Genomic DNA, 11526 nt, shown 5'->3' on the forward strand with positions numbered 1-11526 from the left:
TGTGGGAGTTAAAATGAGAAATTAAAGTGCCTGGCATATTTCTTGCCTTTATTTCAGTTACCTGAAATAATAATTCCCTTATTATCATAACAGTCATGTCCTGAAATAGCATAATGATACTCAGATTGTATGAAAATTACTTCAATTATTCCTGTGTTCATATGTTGCTGAATAACTCTTTATACTGGTCAGATTCAATTACCACAAGTATCTCTGGAAGCATATCTCTACATTGAAAAGAGTTCTAAGTCTGCTGATAACCTCTATTTTTCAGCATCCAAAATAGTTTTAATAACAAGGTAGGATCTGCAGTTAGTTTTAGTAGCTGTGGCTGGCCCTTCAGCTTCTTGTGCACTCAAACTTCCAGCCCTTGGAGGGTAACCAAGGTTTGATGTGGCTGTGAGGGGTCCTGGGGCCTTATTGGAATGCCTGTATACCTCTCAGCCCTTGCAAGGATCAGGAAGCAAGACTGTGCCACAGCCCTTGGGGGAGCCCAGGGCCAGCTAGATGAAGGTAAGGATCTTGCCCCAGGCCTTGAGGATGTTGCTCCACCATGGTTGCTCATATTAAGTGCACACACTTTCAGTTTCTGCACCTCCTGGGCATGCACATCATCAGTTATAGCTCCTACAACCACAGTGATTTTGCCTTCCTGGCCAGGAAGTTTCATCTTCCAGATTATCTGGGAAAGAAACAGAGGCAGTTGGTTGGTGTGACTCATGAACAACCTCTTCAGCACCATTTGATTGAAGGTAGAGTTGGTTCGTCTGGCCAGAAACCTGTATAGCTTGACCAACAGCCTTAGGTAGATGTCCTGGGTCTTGAACTTCTTACACTAAACCTTTCAGTCTTTGTTGTGGCTGGTGTCAACTCTCATGATAGTGCCTTTTGCTCCCCATAGTCTCTTTATTTCAATCTTCAGTTATCAAATTAAAGAACCATAGAGACATGGAATAGAGCAAAGAAGTAATCTAATCCAACCCTTAATTTTACAGTGAGGGAAGTGAAGCCGAGGATGGTCTTGTTCAAGCCACATTGCCACTTAACGACAGAATGAGAACTGGGGTCTAGATATCCAGACTACCAATTCTGTGGTCTCTCTACTATATCATGTATTCCTTACTAGTAAAACTAAAGTGCAAAAACATAAAATTTAAATTTTTTTAAGTGCAGTATGATGGGGTACTAGCTTGATCTGGAATATTTTTGGAAGAGAATAAACAGAAAGTGCCTGACATATATTGAGCTGTTCAGTATGTGGGTTTGGGATCTTCATTAGTTCCACTTGTTTTGGTTTCCAGATCATTCCAGTCTGGGGGTAGTAGGTATGTTGGAGGTGAGGAAGGCAGGCAGTGTGCTGGAAATTGCACTGAGCAGGTGAACAGAGGACCTGGATTCTAATTTCAGTTCCTGAACTAACTTAGTGTATGAAGTTAAGCAATGTCCTTGACCCCTTGAGCCTCCACTGTAAAGCAGTGTTCCTACAAAAGGATGTATCCAGGGTCCCTTTGGGCTCTCATGTTCCAGTTCCCCCAAGAAAACCCCATTCCTTTCATGGTCTCCCTTAAACTGTACCAAGGGGCTGGTTGAATGTGGAGGAAGAGAAAAATCTAAGTAGGAAAGAAAAGGGGAGAGTGGAAGAGAATGAAGAGCTAGGGGGAGTAAGCTGGGAGGCAAGTGCTTGAGAAGGGAAATGTGGTAGCAAGAAGGCCAAAAGGTGAGGAGCTTTAACCCTGGCTCTGCTCAGGGACTCAGGGACTTGATATTTGGCTCTTGTATATGTTTACATTAAACACAAATGCAAAATGGCTCCCCTTCATTTGTCCATTCATTCAATCAATACTCAGTAACAGCTTTATTGAGATACCATTCACATACTATACAATCCACCCATTTAAAGTGTACAACTCATTGGTTTTTTTATGTATTCAGAGTTGTACAATCATCATCACATTCAATTTCAGAACATTTCCTCACCCCAAAAAGAAACTCCATACCCTTTCACTATTCCCCCAACCCTTCCCTAGCTCTAATCTGCTTTCTGTCACTTTAAATTTGCCTATTCTTGACATTTCATATAATATGTGAATAGAATCATATGTGTTTTTTTTTGTTTCTGGCTTCATTCGCTTAGAACAAGGTCTTCAAGATTCATCCATGTTGTAGCACATGTCAGTCCTTCATTCCTTTTTATTAGTGAGTGATAGTCTATTGTACAGATACATCATTTGTTTATCCATTCATCTGTTGATAAACATTTAGGTTGTTTCCATTTTGGAGCTATTGTGAATAATGCTGCTATGAACATTTTTACACAAGATTTTTTTGTGAATCCATCAATCATTTCAAAGGCTGTTTTCAAAATCAATCATTTTTAAATTTCTGGGAACTAGAGATACAAAAATGAAGACAACCATTGCCCTCAAGGAGGTCACAATCTTATAAGGGAAGACAAAATACTTGTTTTTAAAAGCTGAAATAATCTGTTATGATAAGTGGAATGTGCAAAGAGAGGGGCAAATAAATAATGACACTTGAGAGAGGTATTTAAAGTGAGTTAGCCTTTAGACATAGAAAGGGAGAGGGAATTATAGGCTATGGAACTGTATGTACAAAGGCACAGAGATGACAAAGAAAATATCACATTCCAATCACTGTAAATGATAATAATGCTACCAAAACTTTTATGATAATTGCTATGTGTCAGGCATTACTCTAAACACTTTATTTGTATTAACTTATTTTCTTGCCATAGTGGGGTTTTGATACTATTATTTCCCCCATTTTATAGATAGGGAAACTGAAGCACAGGAAGGTAAATAACTTCTCTGATTCTACACTAGTGAGATCCTGGATTTAAGCCAAGAGTCTGGACCCAAAACCTACCATCTGAGCCACCATGGGGACTGCCTCATTTAATCCCAAATTATCCTGGCTAGATTATGGAGTGTGTGAGGGGGAATGCCAGGAGATAACATTGAAAAGGTAGGCTGTGCTGAGCCTTATGAAGACATTCTAACTCCAAAAGCAAAAGGGAGCCATTGAAGGTTCATATGTAAAGCAATGACATAGGTGAGATTTTAATTTTAGGAAGACAAGTGGAAACAATGGGAGGGTTAACTGAAAGTGGGGAGAGCGTTTATGCCACTATCAATTCCAGTGTAGAGCAAATACTGCCCCTGCCACCCTTTCCCATATAACACACCCATTACAGGGGTAAAATTGCAAAAGCAGTATTGGTTGTGCTCTCCTGGATGCAATCTTTTCAGGAGGGTGCCATGGTCAAGATTTTATAAAAATAGTTCTCAGTTTTTTACTCCTCACCTTTGCTATCAGAGGGTTAAAGCTAATTCCCAATGAAACAGGGGTGGGAGTGACATAGATCTTACTGTGAAAAAGCAAGAATTCAGAGTACACATGGCTCTCATATATATTTTCACAAACATACCAAGAGACAGAATGCTGATAAACAAAAGGCTTGTGTGCCAGAGGACTATTTGATTAAGTTTTAGGTTTCCTCCGCATACACATTAATAAAGTGGCTGGCCTTCAACACATCAATAGCTTGCAAAACTCTCAGCCTTGTCTTTCTCTCCTCACCTTCAAGTTTTAATTGTAGATTTCCATTCCTTAACATAGCCCACCTCAACTAAGAACCAGCCAAGAGGTTGCCAAGGGCACTCTTGAGTGAGTGCTAAGAGAAAACTTTACGTGACTATGACACCTATGCAAGGCACATAGAAAATGTGCCCTCTGTCATTGTCCTCTGCCTTAAAATCAAGGTTGTTTTATGGAATGTAGAGGATGATCCTTGAGCCAGCAAGAGTTCATATTTAACTTACAAATCCTCCCAATCCCTTTATGAAGCTATTGTGACTATTTACATTGCACAGGTGGAAAAGCAGAGAGAATAAAAGACTGCAGGATTGACCTAAAGTATTCAAAACTGTGCTAGCAAAACATATGGCTCTGGGTAAATCATCTCACTTCATTTTCTCCCCAGATCTTCATTTTTCTATTAACATCATCAAGTGTTTCCAAGGGTCTGAGATGGTGCTGACCTCAGCAACTGCACTTGATATGTATGTATTTAGAGTCTTGATATTTTAGCCAGGATCATCATAGTAAGGGTGCTACAAATATCTATTGAAAGAATGAATAAATAAATGTTGGAAATATTTATGGGGGTAATTAATAAAGTATCACCTCTCTCTCTTTGTCTCTGTCTCTCTCTATATATATGTATATGTGTATGTGTTTAATGTACACACATATGTACAAAGAGGTGTATATACATATGTTACAAATATGTTAATATGTTACAAATATGTTAATATATATGATATATAAACTTTAATGCCTTTTATTTTATATTTCATAGTTTTGATTTTCATGTTTTACATGCAGTTTCTGCTAAAAGTCAGTGTTTCCGAATACTCTATTTATACAACATTCTAAGATGTACATAAACTTTGGTAGAGGTTTAAACAATGCAAAACAAAACTCATTCAAACACTAAAACTGGACTTTCTCAAAATATATGCTATTTATAGCATATATAAATATATTGGTTTTAGCTTATTTCATAGAGTAATACAATCATTACATTTCTTGGAGTAGATTTCAAACTTTGAAGTAATACAACTTTTTATTACTGTGTAGAATGCTGATACCTTCTGTAAGGGTTTGGGTTTTTTTAATTGTTCAAAATACTACAGATGTATCTTTTTCTCCCCATTGACTCCTTCCAACCCTTCCACCCCCTCCCCAGTCCCTCAACACACCATTGTCTATGTCCTTGGGTTATGCCTATATGCATATAAATTCTTTGATTAATCTCTCCCCCACATACACCCACTCTCCTCCTTCCCTCTGAGATTCGTGAGTCTGATCTATGCTTCCATGTCATTGAATCTACTCTGTTAATCAGTTTATTAGGTTGTTTGGATTCCATATATTAGTGAGATTATGGGATGTTTGTCTTTCTCTTCTTGGTTTATTTTGCTTAGCATAATATTCTCCAGGTCCATCCATACTGTCTCAAAGGGTATGAGATCCTTCTTCTTTATAGCTGCATAGTATTCCATGGTGTAAATGTCCCATAGCTTTTGATCTACTCATCTACTGATGGGCACTTGTGATGATTCCAGATCTCAGCTATTGTAAATTGTGCTGCTAAATTGCGCTGTATGAGCTGCTAAGTTGTGAACATAGGGGTGCATATATTCTTTCTGATTAGTGTTTCAGAATTCTTAGGATATATTCTTAGAAGTGGGATCACAGGGTCAAAAGGCAGTTCCATTTTTAATTTTTTGAGGAACCTCCATACTGTTTTCCATAGTGGTTGCACAAGTCTGCATTCCCACCAGCAGTGTACTAGGGTTCCCCTTTCTCCACATCCTCACCAGCACCTGTCGTTTGTTGATTTGTTGATGGTAGCCATTCTTACAAGTATGAAGTGATACCTCATTGTGGTTTTAATTTGTGTCTCTCTGATGATTAACAACTTTGAGAATTTTTGCATATGTCTCTTGACCACCTGTATGTCCTCTTTGGAGAAGTGTCTATTCAGGTTCTTTGCCCATTTTTTAATTGGATTGTTTGTCTTCCTCTTGTTGAGTTGTATGAGTTGCTAAGTTGTGCACTTAGGAAATTAGCCCCTTATCAGATGCATCCTTGGCAAATATCTTCTCTCATACAGTGGGTTTCCTTTGTATTATTTTTTGTTGTTGTTGTTTAAAATATTACAGATGTCCCTTTTTCCCTCAGTGACCCGTTCCTCCCCATCCCTTCCTCCTTCCCAGTCCCTCTCCCCACTGCTGTCCATGTCCTTGGGTTGTGCATATATGCATATAAATTCTTTGGTTATTCAATCCCCCTGCACCCACCCACCCTCCTCCATCCCTCTGACATTCATCAGTCTCATCTATGCTTCCATGTCATTGAATCTATTCTGTTAATCAGTTTATTAAGTTCTTTAGAGTCTACGTATAATCGAGATCATGTGATATTTGTCTTTCCCTGCGTGGCTTATTTCACTTAGCATAATATTCTCCAGGTCCATCCATACTGTCCCAAAGGGTATGAGATTCTACTTCTTTACAGCTGCGTAGTATCCCATGGTGTAAATGTCCCACAGCTTTTTTACCCACTCATCTACTGATGGGCACTTGGGCTGTTTCCAGATCTTAGCTATTGTAAACTGTGCTGCTATGAACATCGGGGTACATAGATCCTTTCTGATGAATGTTTCAGGATTCCTAGGATACATTCCTAAGAGTGGAATCACTGGGTCAAAAGGCAGCTCCATTTTTAATTTTTTGAGGAATCTCGATACTGTTTTCCATAGTGGTTGCACCAGTCTGCAGTCCCACCAGCAGTGTACTAGGGTTCCCCTTTCTCCACACCCTCGCCAGCACATGTTGTTTGTTGATTTGTTGATGGCAGCCATTCTGACATGTGTGAAGTGATACCTCATTGTGGTTTTAATTTGCATCTCTCTGATGATCAGCAACATTGAGCATTTTCTCATGTGTCTCCTGGACATCCGTATGTCCTCTTTGGAGAAGTGTCTATTCAAGTCCTTTGCTCATTTCTTAATTGGGTTGTTTGTCTTCCTCTTGCTGAGTACTATGAGTTCTTTGTACACTTTGGGAATTAGCCCCTTATCAGATACATCCTTGGCAAATATGTTTTCCCAGACCGTGGGGTTCCTTTGTATTTTGAGGCTGTTTTCCTTTGCTGTGTAGAAGCTTTTTAGTTTGATGTAGTCCCATATGTTTATTTTCTCTTTTGTTTCTCTTGCCCTAAGAGATGTATCAGTGAAAAGTCCACTATATGTGATGTCTGTGACTTTACTGCCTATGTTTTCTTCCAGGATTTTTATGGTTTCGTGACTTACATTTAAGTCTTTTATCCATTTTGAGTTCATTTTTGTGTATGGTGAAAGTTGGTGGTCTAGTTTCATTCTTTTGCATGTATCTGTCCAATTTTCCCAGCAACACTTATTGAAGAGATTGTCTTTACTCCATTGGATACTCTTGCCTCCTTTGTCAAATATTAACTGATCATAATTGTGTAAGTCTATTTCTGGGATCTCTGTTCTGTTTCATTGATCTATATGTCTGTTGTTGTAGCAATACCAGGCTCTTTTGATTACAATGGCTTTGTAGTACAGTTTGATATCTGGTAAAATGATCCCTCCCACTCAGTTCTTCTTTCTCAAGATGGCTGCAGCTATTCAGGGTCTTTTTGGTTCCATATAAATTTTTGGAATATTTGTTCTAGCTCTGTGAAATATGCTATTGGTATTTAATAGGTATTGCATTGAGTCTGTAGATTGCTTTGGGTAGTATGGACATTTTAATGATATTAATTCTGCTAATCCATGAACATTGTATATTCTTCCATTTGTTTATATCTTCCTCTGTTTCTTTTTTCAGTGTCATGTAGTTTTCCGAGTACAGGTCTTTTACATCCTTGGTTAGGTTTATTCCTAGGTATCTTACTTTTTTAGCTGCAATGTTAAATGGGATTGTTTTTTTAGTTTCTCTTTCTGAGAGTTCATTGTTGGTGTACGAAAATGCCATTGATTTCCGGGTGTTAATTTTGTATCCATCTACCTTGCCAAATTCATTTATCAAATCTAGTAGTACTTTGATGGAGTCTTTAGGGTTTTCTATGTATAATATCACGTCATCTGCAAATAATGACAGTTTTACTTCCTCCTTTCCAATTTGGATACCTTTTATGTTTTCTTCCTGTCTGATGACTGTGGCAAAAACTTCCAATATTATTTTGAATAAGAGTGATTTTTAATGCCTTTTATATGCTCTGAACTTAGCTATCTACTTTGGAAAATAGATAAAAAATACTGTGATATCTAGCTTTTGTTCCATGCCTACTATTTATCAAAACTATTCTAAGCTCTTTAAATGTTTTAACTTATTTAATTAATACAACAACCCTTTTTGGTATAAGCAATTATTTTTTTATTTTACACATGAAAAAGTTAACAGAGACTTTTAATACTTTGCTCAAGTTTTCACAGCTACTAAGTGGAAGAGTGAGGATCTGAACACAGGACGTCTGGCTTCAATCCCAAATTATTAAATTAAAGAAAAAAACAACTTTTGAAATTGATGAATGAGAAAATTGTGTAACTTATATTCACCTCCTCCGTCATAATTTGGCTCTTCTGGAGAGAAACTGGTCATTTACCCTGTATCCCTGAGTAACCTGATTGTTTTAAGTGTAACACAAATAAAGTTGGGTTGCCTTGAGGTGAAGGCTGAGTCTCTGTCTCAGCATATCCAAAATGAACAAAAATCTAATTACCAAAAGCCTTTAAAACACTGAAGATCTCTTGAAATGGTGGTAAGGGGAAATTTTATCATGAAATATACAGGAAGACTAATTAAAATCTAATTCACTCACTGCTCTTCCCCAAATCTCTCTTTTTCTCTCCCTGCCCCTATTGTCCCCATGCTAGTTTGTCTTACTCTCTTTCTCTCTCTTCCTCTCCCAAACTCATTTGTGCTCACAAATAGTGCTTATCATTCTCATTTCCACCCTTTCTTACTCCATGTAGCTGGCAAAGCCTTCAGCAACCAAGCTTGCAATGGAGTCTTCCCTTTAGGAGGCACTAGAAGAGGCAAATTGAAAATACTTAAACTTTCTTTGTTCCTGAACACAACTCTACAGTGCAGGCATTATTATTATCCTCATTTTACAGACACGTAAATTGAACTTTACAAAAGTTAAGCAACTTTCTTAAAATCACATAGCTGGTAAAGACAGAGATAGGACTTCAGTTTTGACCCATCTGAACCTATAGCCCACGTTCTTAATCTCTTTGCTACACTGTAGTTAGACATAGTGGCCAAAGCCTTGAGCACTGGTAGACACCAGCAACAATGAGGTATTTGTTGTTTTTGACAATGATGACAATGCATATCACTAAAGTAAGTCAAAGTAGGAGAAGAGCAATATGCCAACTCTTGTGGAATATCCAGGAGGATTGGTTCTCAGAATGCATGTAAAAGACTCTCTGGAGAATACTCAAACCATTTAGAACCCATTTGAGGAGATTTGGAATTCCAGGAGATGTTTCTGGGCAGAGCAAGAGAAGGGAGTTTTTTAACAGATATCTTGGCCTTGATTTTTAGCCTTATCCTGGGGTTATGTGGCCTGGGGAAGTCCATAGGTGCACTGCAATGGTATAGGTCAGAGATTATAAGGGTTAAAGCGAAGAAGGAAAAGTGGGCATTAAGGGTTTGTGTGAAAGATACAAGAAATGGTTAAAAGGAAAATTGCCAGAGTATAATAACTAGGTATAGAGAGTATGGGAAAAAGAAAAGTCTTGGGTGATGTCCGGTCGATGATAGTGCTGTTAACCAAAATGGAGAAGTCAGGAAGAGGAGCTTGAATGCGAAGATGATGAATTCTGCTCTGAAGAATGTTGAGTTTGAATTGTCTGGAAGTCATTAAAGTAGAGGTACATTTTAACATCTATGACAAGAGAGATACATTTAGAAGCTATCTAAATGTGTATAGATTGCAAACAAAACTTCAGGAAGTATACTGAATGATAAAAGAAAAAAGAATTAGTCCTTGAGTAATGTCAATAATTTTATACTTGGTAACCAATTGATTATAGACACTAAAATATTTTTCTGTGTCTAAATGTCAGGTGAATATGGGTTGTTTGGAAAGGTCAAAACCAAAACTGAGGTGAAATAGTAAATAGTGTGATCATGAGTTTGTATTTTAAAGGAGCATGGGTAATGTAATAAAAAGGGGTCCAACACACACTTTAACAAAATCCCTTTGGAAAGAGAACTCATGTTGGAATCTGTTCATAGGTAAGTGTCAAATTAGGGAGATACTCTGATACTTCAAAGCCTAATGGACTGGATATTTTCAGCATCTCAATCTCTTCCAAGTGGCTCAGCACTTGAGAAAAGCTGTCAATTCCAGTTGATCTTTTCTTAGGACTAAGCTCAGCTGTCAGAACAGGGGAAGTTCCCGTTTGCTTAGCAAAACAAGAATAATATCAGGGTTGTATTAAAAGTACAGTTAAGATGAATCATCATCATCTAGCCTAACTTCAACTTGCCCTACAACATCATCATTTAAGATAATTATAAAGTTTTTCTGCAATCAGCCATCTTTCTCCTCTTAAAGAAACTTTCTAAATGGGTTTTCCTTCTGGCCTAAAACCATAAACATTGTTGAGTCATAAAACTTTATAGCAACCATAGCCCTTAAGGTTCAACAGCTTAATCCTTTACATTAAGATAGTTAGGTGCAGAAAGGTTAAATCAAGGGTTTCCAATCAAATAATTTCTGAGATCAGGTAGGTAACAACAATAAATGCAGCAGGTCTTGAATCTGCTTTTTAAAAAAAAAAAATTATTTAAAATATGTCTTTATTGATTTCAGAGAAAGGAAGGGAGAGGGAGAGAGAGATAGAAATATCAATGATGAGAGAGTCATTGATGGACTGCCTCTTGCACATTCCTTAATGGGGGTCAAGCCCACAATCAGGGCATGTGCCCTGACTGGGAATCGAACCACGCAATCTCCTGGATCATAAGTCAATGCTCAAACCCTGAGCCATGCTGGCTGGGCTTGAATTTGCTTTTTAAACACCTAATTTTCACTTCAATAGGAAGTATGCCTCTCTTTCCATTTCCTTAAAATCATGTATCCTTGATGTTCTAATTCCCTTCTCTCCAACATTTTCAATAGAGATATGAAAACAATATTTCTAACTACAGGGAGAAGAAACACTTTTTATAAGCAGGGTGAGAGATATGGCTTCAGTGTTGGGGGTCAGTAGGACATTAACTGGATGACAAACTGAACAAGTTCTATCCATAAGGGTCAGCTTCTCCCCAACTGCAGTCAATAGTTGTCTTTAGGGGTTGTAAACTCATTGCTGCCAGACCTTCCAAATATGTTTACTTCTCTTTTTCTCTCTTTTGTCTGCAGGCTGCTTCATGTTGTTTCCACAGACCTTAATTCACCTCTTGAAGCTAGGCTGTTGATCATAATGAAGGTGCAAATAACTTTCGTAGAGTTTCTCTGTTATTGAGTATCTGGGTTTTTTCCTGCATTTCAGATGGATGTAGAACATTTTAGATTTCTCCAGCCTCAGTCATTTGGAACTGAACACTCTTGTTTCAGTTCTGTATGCCTTTCCCTGTTTCTTTTCTTATAGATTTTCTTTCTTCAAAAATTTCAAGCATCAAAGCAAACAGATTTTAAACAATCATATAGTAGTTTCTTCATAGTAAAAATGGCTTAAGTAAGCAGAAAGGTATGATAGGACAATTTTTCTAGAAGTTCATGATTTAAAAATGCACATGAGAAGCAGAAATACTTCAAACATGTATTTATCTCTAAGAATATCTTTTTTGAAACTAGAAGATTACCAGTGTCAATAGACTGTGGATATACCCCAGATTAAAACCCAGGTATGCGACTCTATTAGTTATCTATTGTTGCATAACAAATTACCCC

The 11526-nt window shown here is 37.7% G+C and overlaps 1 pseudogene across 1 annotated transcript; it reads right to left on the reverse strand.

Annotated features, from left to right (window-relative positions):
* Positions 1-339: 339 nt before the first annotated feature.
* On the reverse strand, positions 340-877 carry LOC308551040 (large ribosomal subunit protein eL18 pseudogene; annotated as a pseudogene). Its single transcript has one exon. The product of its transcript is annotated as a large ribosomal subunit protein eL18 pseudogene (transcript).
* Positions 878-11526: the final 10649 nt, after the last annotated feature.

The sequence above is a fragment of the Miniopterus schreibersii genome (assembly GCF_964146895.1).
Source record: "Miniopterus schreibersii genome assembly, chromosome: X".
Classification (NCBI taxonomy): domain Eukaryota; kingdom Metazoa; phylum Chordata; class Mammalia; order Chiroptera; family Miniopteridae; genus Miniopterus; species Miniopterus schreibersii.